This window comes from Bufo gargarizans, chromosome 1 (genome assembly GCF_014858855.1).
Source record: "Bufo gargarizans isolate SCDJY-AF-19 chromosome 1, ASM1485885v1, whole genome shotgun sequence".
Classification (NCBI taxonomy): domain Eukaryota; kingdom Metazoa; phylum Chordata; class Amphibia; order Anura; family Bufonidae; genus Bufo; species Bufo gargarizans.
Genome location: NC_058080.1, coordinates 730,325,345 through 730,347,266, shown reverse-complemented (window position 1 = coordinate 730,347,266; position 21,922 = coordinate 730,325,345). Strand labels below are relative to the sequence as shown.

The 21,922-nt window shown below is 44.6% G+C and overlaps 1 protein-coding gene across 2 annotated transcripts in view; it reads left to right on the top strand.

The window, feature by feature from the left end:
* The window catches only part of ADAMTS12 (ADAM metallopeptidase with thrombospondin type 1 motif 12), a 584,548-nt gene that overhangs the window by 479,139 nt on the left and 83,487 nt on the right, over window positions 1–21,922 (top strand). The window lies entirely within an intron of this gene.

Below are 21,922 nucleotides of genomic sequence, written 5' to 3'. Positions count from 1 at the left end.
GGTCCAGAGCCACTAGTGTAAATGTAACAAACAGAACCAGCTCTCCATTACATGGATGGACATATTTCTTCCTGTGCAACTACTTTAGAGACACAGGCGCTCCGAGGGGGACGGACTATGATCTGCCCACAGGAAGTGTGAGCTAAAACAAGTCCCCCTAGGAGCTTATATGCCCGTACCAGCTTTTAGTTGAGGAAGAAGGGGAACCAGAGTCAAACTGAATCTTTATCCCCAGTAGTGATGAGCGGGAGGTGCCATATTCGATTTCGCAATATTTCGTGAATATTCGAATTAATATTCGTGTTATATTCGTCGAAATCGAATATTCGTAATTATTCCAATTATCGCGAATAATATGCGATTTAATTAATCGCGTATTGCGATTTTTTTCTTTTGATAGTATAAGGCAACGTTCCTATGCTAATTGACTATGGCTAGGCTAATATGTGTATTTTACGAAATTTCGTAATATTGCTCTAACTACGTCTTTTAGAATATTATGAATATTCTAAAAGAAGAAGTTAGAGCAATATTACGAAATTTCGTAAAATACACATATAGATTGTAATTTAGCTAATATAGTGCTATAATCCTTTTTTTTTCTCTAATTTTTTTGCCTCTTCTGAACTTAAGTTTTGTAAAATATGTACACTATTAAAAAAATTACTATAGCAGTATATTAGCTAAATTACAATCTATGTGTATTTTACGAAATTTCGTAATATTGCTCTAACTTCGTCTTTTAGAATATTCGTAATATTGCTCTAACTTCGTCTTTTAGAATATTAGTTAAAACGAATATGGAATATAGCAGTGTTAAGTTGAAATCGCAATTCGATTATTATAACTTGAATTAATCGAATTGCGATTTCTACTTAGCACTGCTATATTCCATATTAGGCTAGAATTAACGAATATGGAATATAGCAAGTGTTTAAGTTGAAATCGCAATCCGATTAATTCAAGTTATAATAATCGAATTGCGATTTCAACTTTTTACGTATATTCTTAATATTGCTCTAACTTCGTCTTTTAGAATATTCGTAATATTCTAAAAGACGAAGTTAGAGCAATATTACGAATATTCTAAAAGACGAAGTTAGAGCAATATTACGAATATTCTAAAAGACGAAGTTAGAGCAATATTACGAATATTCTAAAAGACGAAGTTAGAGCAATATTACGAAGTTTCGTAAAATACCCATATAGATTGTAATTTAGCTAATATGGAATATAGCAGTGTTAAGTTGAAATCGCAATCCGATTTTTTCAAGTTATAATAATCAAATTGCGATTTCAACTTACTGGTTACTGCTATATTCCATATTCGTTAAAACGAATATGGAATATAGCAGTGTTAAGTTGAAATCGCAATTCGATTATTAGAACTTGAATTAATCGAATTGCGATTTCAACATAATTCTTAAATCCGACAGTACATTCTAGTATATGGAGACGTTCCCATGGGGATGGGGACGCTCCATGAGCACGGAAGTCGGCAGAAGCAGCAACGGGCACTGACAGGAGCAGCCAGGAAGCCAGGAATCCAAAGGACAGGTAAGAACAACTTTAGGGAAGTGGGAAAGAAAAAAATATAACAATTAAAAAAAAAAATATAAGAATATTCGATTTCGCGAATATATACAATGATATTCTAAATATTCGCGAAATCTCGAAATTGCAATATTCGAGAAAAAAATTCGCAATTCGAATATTCGCGCTCAACACTAATCCCCAGTGAAAGGATGTCACCTTAGCACCATTGTTACTGTAGTGTAGACAGAAATATATACATTTAAAGACTCTCCTCAAGGGCGGGGAGGCTAAAACTAATTATAATCATTCAAATATTCCTCAAAAATATCAGTAGGCATTGCTTGCTATCTGCTTACATGTGAATCAAAAGGTTCTATCTGTCTAACCCCTCAGATGCTATGGTCACTATTGAATATGGCATCTGAGGGGGTTACATAGCCAGGATCAGGGTTGTCCCTGATCTCAGCCACTGCAGTCAGGTATCAGCCACTATCCACTGTGCATGGAGCAGGCTCAGCTCCTGAGCCCGCTTCTTACACCCCTTCCAACAGAACGGAGAACATATACATCAACCGTCAGGTCCACTCAGAAAGATGATGCCACCACTGGACAAAAAAAAGCTATCTGTTCCTTTGCAACTGTAATGTTTGTGTGGTCAGAGGGGGGCCATGTTTTTTGGGGTTTATATTTTTGGAGTTTGAGTTGTGTGAGGGTCCATCTGGGTCCATACTGTAGGAAGATTGTAAAGAATCGGCCTTTAGAATTGCCTGTTATTTAAAGGTTTTTAACTAAACATATTTTCTGATTGTTTTTTTGTTTATGCTTTTTTCCCCTGAGTCCCATGGGTCCGTGGAAAAATCGGAAAATGCACCGTTTTGCAGCCGAGACCGTGATCCGTGTATCCTGTCCGTCAAAAAATATGACCTGTCCTATTTTTTTGACGGACAACGGTTCACGGACCCATTCAAGTCAATGGGTCCGTGAAAGAACACGGATGCACACAAGATTGGCATCCGTGTCCGTGATCCGTGGCCGTAGGTTACTTTCATACAGACGGATCCGAAGATCCGTCTGCATAAAAGCTTTTTCAGAGCTGAGTTTTCACTTCGTGAAAACTCAGATCCGACAGTATATTCTAACACAGAGGCGTTCCCATAGTGATGGGGACGCTTCTAGTTAGAATATACTAAAATAACTGTGTACATGACTGCCCCCTGCTGCCTGGCAGGTGCTGCCAGGCAGCAGGGGGCAGGCCCCCACCCTGTAGTTAACTCTTTGTTGTCCAGTGCGGCCGGCCCCCCCCTCCCTCCCCTGTAGTTAACTCTTTGTTGTCCAGTGCGGCCGGCCCCCCCCCTCCCTCCCCTGTAGTTAACTCTTTGTTGTTCAGTGGGCCCCCCTCCCTCCCCTGTAGTTAACTCTTTGTTGTCCAGTGCGGCCGGTCCCCCCCCCTCCCTCCCCTGTAGTTAACTCTTTGTTGTCCAGTGCGGCCGGCCCCTCCCCTGTAGTTAACTCTTTGTTGTTCAGAGGGCCCCCTCCCTCCCTCCCCTGTAGTTAACTCTTCGTTGTCCAGTGCGGCCGGCCCCCCCTCCCTCCCCTGTAGTTAACTCGTTGGTGGCCAGTGGGCCCTCACCCCTCCCTCCCCCTCCTGATTAAAATCTCCCCCCTATCATTGGTGGCAGTGGAGAGTACCGATCAGAGTCCCAGTTTAATCGCTGGGGCTCCGATCGGTAACCATGGCAACCAGGACGCTACTGCAGTCCCGGTTACCATGGTTACTTAGCAATTTTTAGAAGCATTATACTTACCTGCGAGCTGCGATGTCTGTGACCGGCCGGGAGCTCCTCCTACTGGTAAGTGACAGATCATTAAGCAATGCGCCGCACAGACCTGTCACTTACCAGTAGGAGGAGCTCCCGGCCGGACACAGACATCGCAGCTCGCAGGTAAGTATAATGCTTCTACAAATTGCTAAGTAACCATGGCAACCGGGACTGCAGTAGCGCCCTGGTTGCCATGGTTACCGATCGGAGCCCCAGCGATTAAACTGGGACTCCGATCGGTACTCTCCGCTGCCACCAATGATAGCAGGGGAGATTTTAATTAGGAGGGGGAGGGAGGGGTGAGGGCCCACTGGCCACCAACGAGTTAACTACAGGGGAGGGAGGGGGGGCTGGCCGCACTGGACAACGAAGAGTTAACTACAGGGGAGGGAGGGGAGGCCGGCCGCACTGGACAACGAAGAGTTAACTACAGGGGAGGGAGGGGAGGCCGGCCGCACTGGACAACGAAGAGTTAACTACAGGGGAGGGAGGGGGGGCCGGCCGCACTGGACAACGAAGAGTTAACTACAGGGGAGGGAGGGGCCGGCCGCACTGGACAACGAAGAGTTAACTACAGGGGAGGGAGGGGGGGCCGGCCGCACTGGACAACGAAGAGTTAACTACAGGGGAGGGAGGGGTGAGGGCCCACTGGCCACTAACGAGTTAACTACAGGGGAGGGAGGGGTGGCCGGCCGCACTGGACAATGAAGAGTTAACTACAGGGGAGGGAGGGGGGGCCGTACGCACTGGACAACGAAGAGTTAACTACAGGGGAGGGAGGGGGGCCGGCTGCACTAGACAACGAAGAGTTAACTACAGGGGAGGGAGGGGGGGCCGGCCGCACTGGACAACGAAGAGTTAACTACAGGGGAGGGAGGGGGGGCCGGCCGCACTGGACAACGAAGAGTTAACTACAGGGGAGGGAGGGGGGGCCGGCCGCACTGGACAACGAAGAGTTAACTACAGGGGGGAGGGGGGGCTGGCCGCACTGGACAACGAAGAGTTAACTACAGGGGGGAGGGGGGGCGGCCGCACTGGACAACGAAGAGTTAACTACAGGGGGGAGGGGGGGGCGGCCGCACTGGACAACGAAGAGTTAACTACAGGGGAGGGAGGGGGGCCAGCCGCACTGTACAACAAAGAGTTAACTACAGGGGGGGGGCCGGCCACACTGGCCACCAATGAGTTAAAAACAGGGGGGGGGGTCTGCTGCCTGGCAGCACCTGCCAGGCAGCAGGGGGCAGTCATGTACACAGTTCTTTTGGTATATTCTAACCTGAAGCGTCCCCATCACCATGGGAACGCCTCTGTGTTAGAATATACTGTCGGATTTGAGTTTCACGATCTAACTCATATCCGACAGTATATTCTAACATAGAGGCGTTCCTATGGTGATGGGGACGCTTCAAGTTAAAATATACCATCGGATTGGAGAAAACTCTGATCCGATGGTATAAAAGAGACTCCAGACTTTACATTGAAAGTCAATGGGGACGGATCCGTTTGCAATGGCACCATATTGTGTCAACGTCAAACGGATCCGTCCCCATTGACTTGCATTGTAATTCAGGACGGATCCGTTTGGCTCTGCACGGCCAGGCGGACACCAAAATGACTTTTTTTTCATGTCCGTGGATCCTCCAAAAATCAAGGAAGACCCACGGATGAAAAACGGTCACTGTTCACGGACCTACAGACCCCGTTTTTGCGGACCGTAAAAAAAAACGGTCGTGTGCATGAGGCCTAAGGCTGACACTTCCTGTTCTGTAAAGATCACTGTTCAGCAGTCATCTCATTATCACCACAGGCAGGATTACAATAACACTAATACAGGATCCACCATTCACAACAGGTGAGGTCACCTGCACAATGACCTTAGCACAGGTCACAGAGCATGCCCACAACACTCTCCCATAGAGTTATCTCCAGGCTACAGGTTTCTATGATCCTTGTGGCTGCTGTAAAACAATTTTTTGTGCTGTTAATGATTGACACCCATATAATTATGAACAGAAAATAGAATTAAAAAATCTATATCGAAAAATAAAAACAACTTAGAAAAAAATTACAGGTGATACATTCCTTTGAAGTAACCAACCAGTCAATGAAATGTCATTTTTCTGAAAATGTTATTGATGATATGCTAAGGACAGTATCGGGGCACACTTGTCTTATGGAATTGCAAAATATCTGTGGACTGCATGCACTCACATCATTCAATCTGAAGGAAAATGGAGCGACGTACCATTATGTAGGTGATGTCCTGTACGGCAAGATGACGTTTCTATCACCGCGCTTCCTGTGATCTGCACAGAAATCAAAGCAGTGACCATGTATTTATCGGAAATGTCACAGGTTAGATTTGTGAGGGGGTGTTCATTTTGTCTCTGAAGGCAATGTGCATAATCGAGCACTATGTTGTATTTATCTAGTAGATGCTGTGCTAATTAAGGCTAGTTTCACGCTTGCATTTATCGGATTTGGCAGGCTGTTCCGGGCTGAGAACAGTCTGCCGGAGTTCGCCGGATTCAGCCCGGCTGGATACTGCCGTATTCCCAGGACCTCTTTGACTATAATGTGATCCTGCGGAGAGCTGGACGGTTTCTGGCATCGAGTGCAGGGTTTCTGGCAGACAAAAAATGCTGTACGCACCAGTTTCTGTCTGGCCAAAACCCGGCACTTATGCCAGAAACTGACCAGATGCTAATATAGTCAATGGGGTCTGATGGTGAATGGCAGTATCTAGCCAAGCCGGATCCGGAGAATTCGAGCAGGCTGCTGAATCCGATAAATGCAAGTGTGAAACTAGCCTAATTAGGTAATATATAATATATCTAGCAGTTGAAGATTCACATTTAGTCTAACTGCACCCACCATTAGGGGGAATTTAGGAGCTTAATGCATACATTGAATTATATAATACAGTAAACTTATCAGCTACCTCTAGTTGTGGCTGTATATATCTGTATGCAGTAATCTCCTGAGTGCCCTCTAGTGGTGGCTGTATATATCTGTATGTAGTGTTCTCCTGAGCTCCCTCTAGTGGTGGCTGTATATATCTGTATGCAGTAATCTCCTGAGCTCCCTCTAGTGGTGGCTGTATGTATTTATATGTAGTATTCTCCTGAGCTCCCTCTAGTGGTGGCTGTATATATCTGTATGCAGTAATCTCCTGAGTGCCCTCTAGTGGTGGCTGTATATATTTGTATGTAGTATTCTCCTGAGCTCCCTCTAGTGGTGGCTGTATATATCTGTATGCAGTAATCTCCTGAGCTCCCTCTAGTGGTGGCTGTATATATCTGTATGTAGTAATCTCCTAAACTCCCTCTAGTGGTGGCTGTATATATCTGTATGTAGTAATCTCCTAAACTCCCTCTAGTGGTGGCTGTATATATCTGTATGTAGTAATCTCCTAAGCTCCCTCTAGTGATGGCTGTATATATCTGTATGCAGTAATCCCCTGAGCTCCCTCTAGTGGCGGCTGTATATATCTGTATGTAGTAATCTCATAAGCTCCCTCTAGTGATGGCTGTATATATCTGTATGCAGTAATCTCCTGAGCTCCCTCTAGTGGTGGCTGTTTATATCTGTATGTAGTAATCTCCTAAGCTCCCTCTAGTGGTGGCTGTATATATCTGTATGTAGTAATCTCCTAAACTCCCTCTAGTGGTGGCTGTATATATCTGTATGCAGTAATCTCCTAAGCTCCCTCTAGTGGTGGCTGTATATATCTGTATGCAGTAATCTCCTGAGCTCCCTCTAGTGATGGCTGTATATATCTGTATGCAGTAATCTCCTAAGCTCCCTCTAGTGATGGCTGTATATATCTGTATGCAGTAATCTCCTGAGCTCCCTCTAGTGGTGGCTGTATATATCTGTATGTAGTAATCTCCTGAGCTCCCTCTAGTGGTGACTGTATATATCTGTATGTAGTAATCTCCTAAACTCCCTCTTGTGGTGGCTATATATATATCTGTATGCAAAAAAAAAGTTAGACCAGCACCTGCAAAAAATGTGAAAAATAAGTTCAGGTGCACACTACCATTTCTGAAATGTAAAAGCAAACAATAACTAGAAGTAGCAGTGCATTGCCTTGCGCGGTGTAATCTCCTGAGCGCTCTCTAGTGGTGGCTGTATATAGCAGTATCTAGTAATCTCCAGAGCCTCCCCCCAGTAGTGGTTGTATATATCTGAATGCACTAATCTCTTAGGCCTCATGCACACGACAGTATTTTTTCACGGTCCGCAAAAACGGGGTCCGTAGGTCCGTGATCCGTGACCGTTTTTTCGTCCGTGGGTCTTCCTTGATTTTTGGAGGATCCACGGACATGAAAAAAATGTCGTTTTGGTGTCCACCTGGCCGTGCGGAGCCAAACGGATCCGTCCTGAATTAAAATGCAAGTCAATGGGGACGGATCCATTTGACGTTGACACAATATGGTGCAATTGCAAACGGATCCGTCCCCATTGACTTTCAATGTAAAGTCAGGAGTCCCTTTTATACCATCAGATCAGAGTTTTCTCCAATCCGATGGTATATTTAAACTTGAAGCGTCCCCATCACCATGGGAACGCCTCTATGTTAGAATATACTGTCGGATATGAGCTAGATCGTGAAACTCAGATCCGACAGTATATTCTAACACAGAGGCGTTCCCATGGTGATGGGGATGCTTCAGGTTAGAATATACTAAAAAACTGTGTACATGACTACCCCCTGCTGCCTGGCAGGTGCTGCCAGGCAGCAGGGGGCAGAACCCCCCCCCCCCCTGTTTTTAACTCATTGGTGGCCAGTGCGGCAGCCCCCCCCCTCCCCTGTAGTTAACTCATTGGTGGCCAGTGGGCCCCCCCTCCCTCCCCTGTAGTTAACTCATTGGTAGCCAGTGGGCCCCCCCTCCCTCCCCTGTAGTTAACTCATTGGTAGCCAGTGGGCCCCCCTCCCTCCCTTGTAGTTAACTCATTGGTAGCCAGTGGGCCCCCCCGACACTCCCCTGTAATTAACTCGTTGGTGGCCAGTGGGGCCCCCCCCTCCCTCCCCTGTAGTTAACTCGTTGGTGGCCAGTGGGCCCTCTCCCCTCCCTCCCCCTCCTAATTAAAATCTCCCCACTATCATTGGTGGCAGTGGAGAGTCCCGATCAGAGTCCCAGTTTAATCGCTGGTGCTCCAATCGGTAACCATGGCAACCGGGACGCTACTGCATGGTTACTTAGCAATTTGTAGAAGCATCATACTTACCTGCGAGCTGCGATGTCTGTGACCGGCCGGGAGCTCCTCCTACTGGTAAGTGACAGATCATTAAGCAATGCACCGCACAGACCTGTCACTTACCAGTAGGAGGAGCTCCCGGCCAGACACAGACATCGCAGCTCGCAGGTAAGTATAATGCTTCTACAAATTGCTAAGTAACCATGGCAATCGGGACTGCAGTAGCGTCCCGGTTGCCATGGTTACCGATCGGAGCCCCAGCGATTAAACTGGGACTCCGATCGGTACTCTCCACTGCCACCAATGATAGGGGGGGAGATTTTAATTAGGAGGGGGAGGGAGGGGAGAGGGCCCACTGGCCACCAACGAGTTAACTACAGCGGAGGGAGGGGGGGCCCACTGGCCACCAATGAGTTAACTACAGGGGAGGGGGGGCTGGCCACCAACGAGTTAACTACAGGGGAGGGAGGGGGGGGCCCACTGGCTACCAACGAGTTAACTACAGGGGAGGGAGGGGGGCTGGCTACCAATGAGTTAACTACAGGGGAGGGAGGGGGGGGGCCGGCCGCACTGGCCACCAATGTGTTAACTACAGGGGGGGGGTTCTGCAGCAGAGGGCAGTCATGTACACAGTTCTTTTAGTATATTCTAACCTGAAGCGTCCCCATCACTATGGGAACGCCTCTGTGTTAGAATATACTGTCGGATCTGAGTTTTCACGAAGTGAAAACTCAGCTCTGAAAAAGCTTTTATGCAGACGGATCTTCGGATCCGTCTGTATGAAAGTAACCTACGGCCACGGATCACGGACACGGATGCCAATCTTGTGTGCATCCGTGTTCTTTCACGGACCCATTGACTTGAATGGGTCCGTGAACCGTTGTCCGTCAAAAAAATAGGACAGGTCCTATTTTTTTGACGGACAGGATACACGGATCACAGTCTCGGCTGCAAAACGGTGCATTTTCCGATTTTTCCACGGACCCATTGAAAGTCAATGGGTCAGCGAAAAAAAAACTGAAAACGGCACAACGGCCACGGATGCACACAACGGTCGTGTGCATGAGGCCTAAATCTCTCCCTAGAGGTGACTCTATATATCTGTATGCAGTAATCTCCTGAGCTCCCTCTAGTGGTAGCTGTATATATCTGTATGCAGTAATCTCCTGAGCTCCCTCTAGGGGTGTCTGTATATATCTGTATGCAGTAATCTCCTGAGCTCCCTCTAGGGATGGCTATATATATATCTAGATGTAGTAATCTACTGTGTTCCCACTAGTGGTGGCTGTATATATGTGAATGTAGTAATCCACTGTGCTGCCCCTAGTGGTGGCTGTATATATCTGTACACAGTAAGCCCCTGAGTGCTCCCTAATAGTAGCTATATGTATTTGTATGTAGTAATCCCCTGAGTATGTAGTAAATCCCTCTATTGGTGGCTGCATATATCTGTATGCAGTAAGATCCTGAGCTCCCTCTAGTGGTGGCTGTATATATATCTGTATGCAGTAATCTCCTGAACTCCCTCTACTGGTTGCTGTATATATCTGTATGCAGTAATCTCCAGAGCTCCCTCTAGTGGTAGCTGTATATCTATATGGATTAAGCTCCTAAGCTCCCTCTAGTGGTGGCTGTATATATCTGTATGCAGTAATCTCCTGAGCTCCCTCTAGTGGTGGCTGTATATATCTGTATGCAGTAATCTACTGAGCTTCCTCTAGTGGTGGCTGTATATATCTGTATGTAGTAATCTCCTGAGCTCCCTCTAGTGGTGGCTGTATATATCTGTAGGAAGTAATCTGCTGAGCTCCCTCTAGTGGTGGGTGTGAATATCTGTATGCAGTAATCTCACTTTATTGCAGGAAACAGGACCTTAGTTCTTTTTAGCAGTGAGGGTCCCATTAATCAGACTCCCATGATCTATTAGGTATTCCCTAACCAAATATTTGCAGTAATTGCCACTCCAGATGGGAGGTATGGGCCTTCCTAATATAAGGTTATATTATGGCAAACATTATGAGGCTCAGGACTTAGTGGATCATGGAAATGGTACCAGATAGAGGGGGTTGCATTACCGAGGGGCCAGTTATTGATATTTACAGTCGTGGATTTGCCTGTCCCACAGATTCATCTAAGTGGTTAGAGGTAAACTATTAAAAACTGGAGAAAGCTGCAGTGGGTGGAGAGATTACAAATCCTGTTGTTCTCCTTATAGCTCACCACCTTTGAATTACAGTTTATTGAGGCTCTAGCTCATGTGTGGTTGTTAAATAACCAACCGGGTGTCAAAGAAGGTTCTTTGGATGATGTATATAAGCAGAATACATGGTTCTCACTGAATATGATACAGCAGAAATATTGGAAGGAGATCTTTGGTTTTTTGACTTAGGTTGAAAAGAATAACTGAACATTATGATATAATTGCTACGATAAAGAAGTACAATAATCCCCCCTCCAAAATTGCAAATTATTTGTCAGGCTCTTTATACGATAAGAGAAGAGTATCTACTATACAGTTGCAAGAAAAAGTAAGTGAACCCTTTGGAATGATATGGATTTCTGTACAAATTTGTCATAAAATGTGATCTGATCTTCATCTAAGTCACAACAATAGACAATCACAGTCTGCTTAAACTAATAACACACAAATAATTAAATGTTACCATGTTTTTATTGAACACACCATGTAAACATTCACAGTGCAGGTGGAAAAAGTATGTGAACCCCTAGACTAATGACATCTCCAAGAGCTAATTGGAGTGAGGTGTCAGCCAACTGGAGTCCAATCAGTGAGATGAGATTGGAGGTGTTGGTTACAGCTGCCCTGCCATATAAAAAACACACACCAGTTCTGGGTTTGCTTTTCATAAGAAGCATTGCCTGATGTGAATGATGCCTCGCACAAAAGAACTCTCAGAAGACCTATGATTAAGAATCTGAGGAGTCTCAGGCAATGGCTGAAATCCTTCAAGATGTTGCTCATCCCATGTGTTAAGCACTTACAGTTTCTTATATAGCGCCAACATAAAGCTGGAAAGGGTTATAAAAGTATCTCCAAAAGCCTTGCTGTTCATCAGTCCACGGTAAGACAAATTGTCTATAAATGGAGAAAGTTCAGCACTGCTGCTACTCTCCCTAGGAGTGGCCGTCCTGTAAAGATGACTGCAAGAGCACAGCGCAGACTGCTCAATGAGGTGAAGAAGAATCCTAGAGTGTCAGCTAAAGACTTACAAAAGTCTCTGGCATATGCTAACATCCCCGTTAGCGAATCTACGATACGTAAAACACTAAACAAGAATGGATTTCATGGGAGGATACCACAGAGGAAGCCACTGCTGTCCAAAAAAAAAAACATTGCTGCCCGTTTACAGTTTGCACAAGAGCACCTGGATGTTCCACAGCAGTACTGGCAAAATATTCTGTGGACAGATGAAACCAAAGTTGAGTTGTTTGGAAGAAACACACAACACTATGTGTGGAGAAAAAGAGGCACAGCACACCAACATCAAAACTCATTGCAACTGTGAAGTATGGTGGTGGGGGCATCATGGTTTGGGGCTGCTTTGCTGCGTCAGGGCCTGGACGGATTCCTATCATCGAAGGAAAAATGAATTTCCAAGTTTATCAAGACATTTTGCAGGAGAACTTAAGGCCATCTGTCCACCAGCTGAAGCTCAACAGAAGATGGGTGTTGCAACAGGACAACGACCCAAAGCATAGAAGTAAATCAACAACAGAATGGCTTAAACAGAAGAAAATACGCCTTCTGGAGTGGCCTAGTCAGTGTCCTGACCTCAACCCGATTGAGATGATGTGGCATGACCTCAAGAAAGCGATTCACACCAGACATCCCAAGAATATTGCTGAACTGAAACAGTTCTGTAAAGAAGAATGGTCAAGAATTACTCCTGACCGTTGTGCACGTCTGATCTGCAACTACAGGAAACGTTTGGCAAAATTTTTTTTTTTTCATTTGGTCTTTATTAAAAGTTTGCAGTCCCTTTCTCTGTACAGCCTTGAGATTCTCTAGTACCGACTCTGTGTTTCCCATCAGGCATCTCAGCTGACGGCTCCTTATGTCTGATCTCCTGACCTCAAAAACATTCATTAGGCTTCTTTCACACTTGCGTTGTCCGGATCCGGCGTGTACTCCACTTGCCGGAATTACACGCCGGATCCGGAAAAACGCAAGTGAACTGAAAGCATTTGAAGACGGATCCGTATTCAAAATGCGTTCAGTGTTACTATGGCAGCCAGGACGCTATTAAAGTCCTGGTTGCCATAGTAGTAGTGGGGAGCGGGGGAGCGGTATACTTACCGTCCGTGCGGCTCCCGGGGCGCTCCAGAATGACGTCAGAGCACCCATGTGCATGGATGACGTGCCATGTGATCACGTGATCCATGCACTTGGGGGCGCCCTGACGTCACTCTGGAGCGCCCCGGGAGCCGCACGGACGGTAAGTTTACTGCTCCCCCGCTCCCCACTACACTTTACCATGGCTGCCAGGACTTTAGCGTCCCGGCAGCCATGGTAACCATTCAGAAAAAGCTAAACGTCGGATCCGGCAATGCGCCGAAACGACGTTTAGCTTAAGGCCGGATCCGGATCAATGCCTTTCAATGGGCATTCATTCCGGATCCGGCCTTGCGGCAAGTCTTCAGGATTTTTGGCCGGAGCAAAAAGCGCAGCATGCTGCGGTTCTTTCTCCGGCCAAAAAACGTTTCGGTCCGGAACTGAAGACATCCTGATGCATCCTGAACGGATTTCTCTCCATTCAGAATGCATTAGGATAAAACTGATCAGGATTCTTCCGGCATAGAGCCCCGACGACGGAACTCTATGCCGGAAGAAAAGAATGCAGGTGTGAAAGAGCCCTTAAAGCTCAGTTATTATCTTACTGATAAGAATATGGCTTAAATAAGTCTTTTTGAGCTGTTCAAAGATAAGGGATACACATAGCCGGCAAATAAAGGCTGAAAGTGAAAATAAGATGCTAGGCAAAGATAGACTAGCACAAATAGCAATGAGTATAAACCTTATTATAATCTCCCAAAAGGAGACAGAAAATCCAATAAAAAACAATAAAAGACAATACAATGGTGAATAAAGAACAAATTAAAACCAAATACAATACATCCATATAAAGTGCAAAGTGCAAAGTACATGGATAATGCAATGAACGGTTACTGAAAAAACAATAACATGAATACCTAAGTAGTAAACCAGAGCCCCGACGCACGTTTCGCGTAAGTTTTCTCAATATACACCCCTTGAGGAAGCTCACGTGCGTCGGGGCTCTCTGGTTCACCACTTAGGTATTCATGTTATTGTTTTTTCAGTAACCGTTCATTGCATGTCTATTGTTGTGACTTAGATGAAGATCAGATGACATTTTATGACCAATTTGCACTTTGCACTTTATATGGATGTATTGTATTTGGTTTTAGTATTGTGCTTACGGTTCTGACCGGGTCCATATATTATATGCCCATTTTGGGTTATCTACTTACTACATAGCATCTTTGTGACCTTGTCAGTACTGGTGTATACATTGCCTAGTGGTGTTCTGTTTTTATCCTGTTTGTTCTTTATTCACCATTGTATTGTCTTTTATTGTTTTTTATTGGATTTTCTTTCTCCTTTTGGAGATTATAATAAAGTTTATACTCATTGCTATTTGTGCTAGTCTCTCTCTCCTTTGGTGTTATACTTGGCGTGTAGGCTTAGCACGTGCACTCACGTTTGTGAGTCATTTACTATTGGTGTCTAACACAGATAGGCAAAGAGTTAAACCTTTATGACCAAAACTGCTGAATTTTTTTTTTTTTTTTTTTATAAATACCAATTAAAAAAAAATGTTTTTAGACCAAAATGAGTAAAAGGCAATCATAAAAAAATTGCCCTCGAAGGTGTTCAAAGGCTTCAAATCAAATAGCAGTAGTTAAGAAAATACATATTTGTCACCCTTAAGATGAGTAAAATCTTCCCACAGTATACATCACTTGCAGTGAACTGCTTAAGAGCCGGTGCAGAAAGATGGGAGTGGTAGTGGTCCTGATGAGATGATGTGTCACAGTGATCTCCCTCGGGCCATTGCTCCCTCGGGATCGGTGCAGTGTAAGGGTGATGAAGGGATAAGGACTCAGGCCAAAAGTAAAATAATAAAAGTCTCTCTTTACTCAGTGCAATAGATAAATTGTAGGACATACAGCAGCAGTAGTTGGTACAAAGGTGGCAGTTTATTGTTATCTCTGTGGTGCTGTCTTGCTGAAGTTCCTCTCCCTCTTGTGGATATAGGTGTCCACTGTCTAATGCAGGCTTTGAGTTGGTTGTGACCTGGTTGTTATCTAGGTTTTGGTTGTCTGAAGCGTAGTCCCTCACCTGCAGCAGGGTCTGGATTGCTATAGTTGCTGGTCACTCTACTGACTATTAATGCTGTAGATTTTTAGGTTTTTCTGGTGTTCTTGCAGTCTCTCTGGAGTAGTGGTCTCATGGGAGAGTTGAATCTTTTGCTGGACCCTTAGACCCTTGGCGTAGGAGCAATTTGACGTGTTACCACACTCCTCACTGTCCTAGCTAGAATTCTTTCTCCTTGCTGGTAGCAGGACCAGCCCACTCCTACAAAGAGGGGAGGAACAAGGTAGTTAGCCCTGTCCCTGCCAACCATAACTCTTCATGCTGGTGTACTTAACATAACAGATACAATATAACACATAAAACAATAGCAGATATACCCAGGTCTGAGGTACTGCACACTCTGCTGAAAAGATTATCGATTGTCCGCTGGTTTGTTCCAGATGTTTCAGACCTGTGTGAGGATTAGGGTTTATGGGATGATACATTTGGGCTGATCTCCAAAATTGTGGGATGGGAGGCGCTTTCCTCGCAGAAGGCGGATCTTTAAAATTTGAGAATAGATAGCTTGCTAAGGTAGGGTAGATGGGTAGCAATGCGTATTCTGTATTCCGCTGGGAGCTGTCTACTGGGAAACGAATATCATGCCCAAAATTGGAGAAGTGTACAGACAAACAGAGTAAATACCTACCTCCAATATGAATCAAGACTGGGGAACCAGCAGTCGCAAAAAAGCAATCTATTAAAATAGATGGAAACCTCATACAGGGAGTCCTTGATAGGTAGCTACATGCCATCAGAGTGGTCATAATACGGTATTTGTCTTCTGTCTCTCTTCTATATTCCCCCCTTTTGCTTTTTTCCCCTCTTCTTGGGGTAATAAGGGGGTGAATTTTGGTTAGGGTTATATAAGACTTCTAAATGTATATGTTGTGAGGGACTTTTTTAAAATGTAATATATATGGAAAAAAAAAACCATAGAAAGGTGTCAATTTAGCGCATCCAATCCAGAATTCAGCAGCATGTACACAAGGGGAGGCAGGCCTACTCTGAGGTGGTAGCATCCACATCATAGCCCATATGGACCCTAAAAGCCCTGCTGTTCACTGGAGGTCACAACCCGGGCGAGACAAATTCATAAAGTGATTTTTTACAAAAATAATTGAATTGACAATAATAATGGCGGTGGGAGCTCATGGAAAGTAGCAGAATATTGAGATTTTAGGTCTTTTCTGCCTTTTATTCACAGTGTTTGCGAGTTTCTTTTCCGTACGGAGCCGTTCGTTTCCCCCGCCGCGAGAGTTGATGAATGTGTAACATTTTATAGAAAATTGAATTCTCTGCCTGGGGCTGCGGTATAAGTCGCACAGTCTAGAACAAGACTTGACTCTTTCAGCTACGCACAAGCAATTTAGAGAGTGCACTTATCTACTAAGCCATTCAGAGATCACAGGATGCTTTTTGACTGGGTGGAAGCAAATCTATTCCCCTCACTGAGAGCATATAGTTGGAGCCTGAGCAACAGTCAACTTTGAAGGGGGGGGGGGGGGTGCCATATGTCATTGTGGTAGTCAGGTCCCATTACCGAATATTGGTGGCATTCCTGGCTCCCCACTTTTAATTAGGTGGTTTTTCCGTTCTCCCTACTTAATTAGGTGGAAACTACAAAAACACTCTCCCTCTGACTTGTGTTGCAAGCAATTACTCTGCATCAACAATTCAGCTGTGGTCTCCTCAGAGTGGCAGCAATGTAGATGGCCTTACATGGATTTATGGATCTTCACATGCTACCATTTTACACTGTCTGACTTCACAACCACTGCACCCACTCTTATCCGTTACATTATCTCTGCCTCGCGAGACACATAGTCCCCGATTGCAAGTATCTCACTTTACAAGCATTATGCTCACTTATCTCAAGAGAGAGGGAGTTTCGGCAGTGGCAATGATGGTGGTAATAGTACTCACAGCGGCGGTCCTCACTCAGGTTCTTCCTGGGCCGTGCAGTGATGGGAGCTGAGCACCCATTTTTCACCTCGGGGCATACCCTTTTTAGAGGGTTCTCCTTCCTGGTGGCAGTTGGGGTGGCCTTGGTGTCAGTGGGTATGGATGTGCCATGCATGGCTCTCTTAATGGGCAGGGAAGGGGTAATGGTTTGACAGTGCAGGTAGGTTTTGGGGTAACAAGTCCACTGTACTTGCTGAGGCACCCTAAGGCACCTACAAAAATAAGTTCAGTCTTTCCAGCTTACATGCACAGTTTTCCCAAGGCTGCAGATGGGGAAGTAGGCCATACAATAAGTAACTATCGGAGTCTCTCTAAAGTTAATCCAAACAAACTTCCCAATTTGACCAATAAATGCTCACTCTCAATATGGCACTATATTGCCCAACAGGGGGGTGTAATGTTTTAACTGTTGGCCAGTCGGTCTCAAAAGTATGATGGGGTATCTGAAGTTTAACCTTAACCAATACAGTGAAGTCCACAGCCTACATACAGTACATGCATTGCCTTCATTGACGTGTTGTCCATGCACTGTCCCTTTTGTAATGGCCCTCAACCTTCTGCAAAATTTAATGATTCTATCTCTCAGAAGCCGGCACAGGTTTACAATAGCTTTTCTGGCTGTTTTCCTGTCAGGTACTTATCTCTCAGGCACCAGCCACACATTTCTGCTTGCACACTGACCACAGCTCCTAGTTAAAGGTGTAGCACGAGCCCACACCCAGCGACTGTCTCTAAGGAGCCAGGACATTAACCCTCTACTTTCACATTTTGAAGTGAACCCATATTCCAGACTGCTGGTCTCTGTCACCCTGCCATTACTGCTTTCAGGATGCAGGGATCTGGCGGCTTCTCTTTACTCCTCGGCTCTAGCTCTAAACCTTTGTGGTGTGAAGCTTTAATTGCCTTACCTTTTTTTTTGTTTCCAGTTGCAACCACTTCCACTATTTCCACAGGAATATATTGGATCTGTCTCCAGCAGCAGCCACCAGCTCACTCTTACGTGTCCCAGTGTGAACATGGAATGTCAGCCATCAGCTACTGTTGTGAGATCAAGGATCTGCCAGGAATTAGCAAATCCAGACATAACTTCAGCAAATGATCTTTGCTAAGTCAGTTATTGCATTGTCCCATGTATTATCTAACACGGGCTGTGATAATATAATCCCTCAGTAGATGGCAAACCTCAGTGCTTCCTTTCCCATGATACAGCACATTATACATCATGTACCTTCTGCACAATACATAGGCAGTTAGAGGGTGTGATTTCTGCAATGCCCATTACATCCTACCCAAGATATATGCCGCCACAGTCTGCCTATGGATTAAATTCTAAATGAATCCGTTATGAATTAGTTATTAATTTTTCCAAAAATTGCGTTTCCAAACAAAGTCAAACTTTTTGAGATCCGATTCTCACACATCACAGAAAATGACCTACACCATTTCACATATCACAATACAGTAGTGAGCACAACAGGGAAGGTGAAGATCACATGAGCTCAGACCGGGCCCTGGTCGGTGAATTTTAGCTAAGGAAAAGACAGGGTCATTTAGTATACCGTGTTACTCTGCTGGTGCCAGCCATTGAAAATAATCATGTGCTTGCGTTGCTATTTAAAGCTACAGTACTCCCTTTTTCTAAAGTGCAGAAGCCAGCTAGCAGCCCAGTGTATATCTAAAAAAAACTCATATTTACTGACTGCTCATTTTTAAGCATCATAGTTACAATGGAGACTGTCCAATTGCATGTTTTTCAAAAAAGCTGATGCAAAGTTTCTTCAACTTTCTTCAATTTTGCAGCATCACAGTCAGCATATATTTTTGCTGCAAACTGTGTCCAATTGTGCATTTTTTCCCCAAAAAAGGTGTTGCAAATTTTGTTTTATTATAAGGCTACCTCACTGAATATATCATGCAGAATGACAGTCGGCGTTTATTTTAGCCGCCGCTACTACTACCCCATTATTTGTACAGTGATCCTTGGTCACGCAACGAGTGTCACGCCCAAGATCGCCTTGTAGCCCTAGCCTAAGACCAGTGTCTGATATGCAGACCCAAATAGGGGGGCCCAAATTTCTATGGGGAAACTACCTCCTCCAGGATAAGGCTGGGGCTAATCTGCAATCTTGTGTAGCCCAAACCTTAAAGTAGCTGCACATTTTCTGCAATAGCCGAGCAGATAGCTTCACTGTTTCTGTCTGCCCTATAGGCAATAAATGGAAAGACGGTGGCCATTGTGATCACCAGTGAGGTAACCAGTGTTGGGGCCCCAAGTGATTAGATATTTATCACCTACCCTGTGCCATTTTCTGGGATAATCCCTTTGAATGGATTGTCCAAAATTACAAAAACATGCTTGCTTTCTTCCAGTAATGGTGGCACACCCATCCATAGGTTGTGTCCAGTATTGCAGCTGAGGTCCCCTGAAGTAAATGGAACTGAGCTACAATACCACACATATCCTCTGGACAGGTGTGGAGCAGTTTGTGGAAGAAGCAATCCATGTTTTCTAAGCCTAGGAAACCCCTTTAAGGGAGGAACGGCTGTAGGCCTGTGAAGACCCGTAACCAAAACACGTTTGAGGATAGCTCCAATGAATTTAGAGAATGTGTACCACTATAATACTAATCAAATAATAGTGCCATGTAGCATATGAATAATACCGCCTTACAGTTATCATATCATACTGCCATTCAGAGTCCAAGTAAATGTGCTGAACAGTAATTCTGTATCCAGCACTGTGTGAGGAGGAGGATATTCAGACAAAAAATACAATACATCATAAATGTACATCAAAAATACAAGTATCACTCAAGTCTTCATTTTTTACGTATTTTAATTTATTTAATTTAATGTATTTATATAGCGCTACTATATTCCGCAGCGCTTTACAGACATTATCATCCAACTGTCCCCAATGGGGCTCACAATCTAAGGTCCCTATCAGTCTGTCTTAGAAGAGAATCTTCTACCACCATGTTTTGTTTCTTTATTCAGTTCCCACGGGGTTGGAGCTTTTTCTACATACTTAAGAAACATGCTTTGAATTTCCTGATGTTATCTTGTGGGCCAAGCGTCTTTGACATTGATCAATCAGAATTCCTGTGATGCCGCAGATCAATATTGTAAATCATGTCCAGTTTTATTAAGTCGTTGATGTTTCTTTTCATGTTCTTAAAGTTCCTTCTTCAAGAACTTTAAGAACAAGAACTTTTTTTTCACTGGAAATAAGAAGAGGCTTCATCTGTGTTCCAAGAAGCTTTTGAAGTTAATGTGACACAAAGCGGAGCTGGCATTATAGCGTGATCAATTTAAAGGGAAAGGGGATGTCTAGTTTCAAAACCTCAATTTATACACTCATTCAGGGGATCCTCTGTTCAGGAGCCTCATCTCTTGGTCGGTGTGCAGAACTGGTCAAAAGAGTGTCTCTCTCTGTCTCTGGAGGACTCATCCTGTCCTGTATTATACAGACAGCCCACTGATGTGAATGGACACTGTGTAATACTTCATTTCCCCTGTGGTGGCGCTGCAGAGAAACTGAAAACTTACTGCATGGTTTCTCCACAGATCACTGGTGATCTCTGGGGATTCAGTTGTGGGCCACATTTTCATAAGATTATTCTCAAGGGACTCTTCTAACAAGTCAGGATTGTCCATGGCGGAGGACCCTTTAAGGGCAGCATAGTATGGTAGCAGGTCTGCTCAACTATTAGCCTAAATAGCACAGAAATAGTCTGCTATTTGGCCAATCAAAACTTTATAAGACTAGAGTGGACTCCTCATAACCACCGGAGAGCATAGCATGGTGAAGTCCTAATGTTATTCAATGCAGTAGCCTATGAAGGAACATGCGAGGATGTGTTTAAACACCACCCTCAATAACATGCAGCGGACACATACTAATAGCATAGATCTCAGTCCAGCCACCAATGGTCGGCACCAGACATGGTGGGGCTGTCTGCCTTCTTCTTATGGCTTTTGCCCATTTTTGTATTGTCCTTGATGAAATAGTAATGCGGGGGCAATGGTGATCCTGCATTTGTTTTTGTGGCATATGATAGTATTGATAGAGATAGGTTCCAGATCGGGCAGTTAATCTGCTTTCCTTAAAGGGGGTTTTACGATGATCCGTCTCAGCCAGTGATTGGCTGGGTGGGCCTTTCCTGAACCAGAATCTTTGATCTTGAGGGCCTAGAAAATCCCTTTAAGAGTATAGATTTAGAGTGGCCCTAACTGTGTGACTCCTGCCTGTTCAGTAATCCACTTTAATCTTTTTTGTAATCATGGTACATATATCTATATAGCACTGCTGATATATACCCTTTATTGCTGTAATCTACTTTTGGATTGTGATCGTCAAATACACTAACCTTAGCTGAGCTTGTATGTCGTAGTTTTATTTCGGCCGCCTCTCGGCATGCACTGCCGTGCTGCCGCCGGAACTCCTGCCCGCCCCCATTATAGTCAACGGGGCCGGAGCGGTAGTCCGGGGGCATGCATGTACTAGCGGCAGCACTGATCCAACAGGCTGTTCACCCGCCGGAACAGCCTGCCGGAGCTCCTTGCCGCTAGTGTGAAAGTAGCCTAAGCGAGAGTTTCATGTAAGCAGTTTCTTGTTTTACATGCAGCTGTTTGGCTGTGTTAATTCAGTTGCTTTGGTTTTTGCTGTGACTTCCCACTGGGAGAGGAGAAGAGAGAGCTGCACCCAAGCACTACTCACACCATGAAATGCTGCTAAAAACCCCAAAAATGACATTATGAATTTTATTTCATTATATTCAGGTGCAATTTTTTATCTTATAGCCTCTTATAGTAGTTTAAATATAAAAAAAATGGAATGTAACGCTAACAGATCACTTTGTAAAGTTGATGCAATTCAGAATATACCGTGTATACAGTGTGTGTGTATACTGTATATCGTGGGCGTTCTCTAGTTGGTGGTCCATTGATTGTCTCTGCTGTTGTCCTCCTCTGTAGAAGACTTGTGTGATGTTTTTCT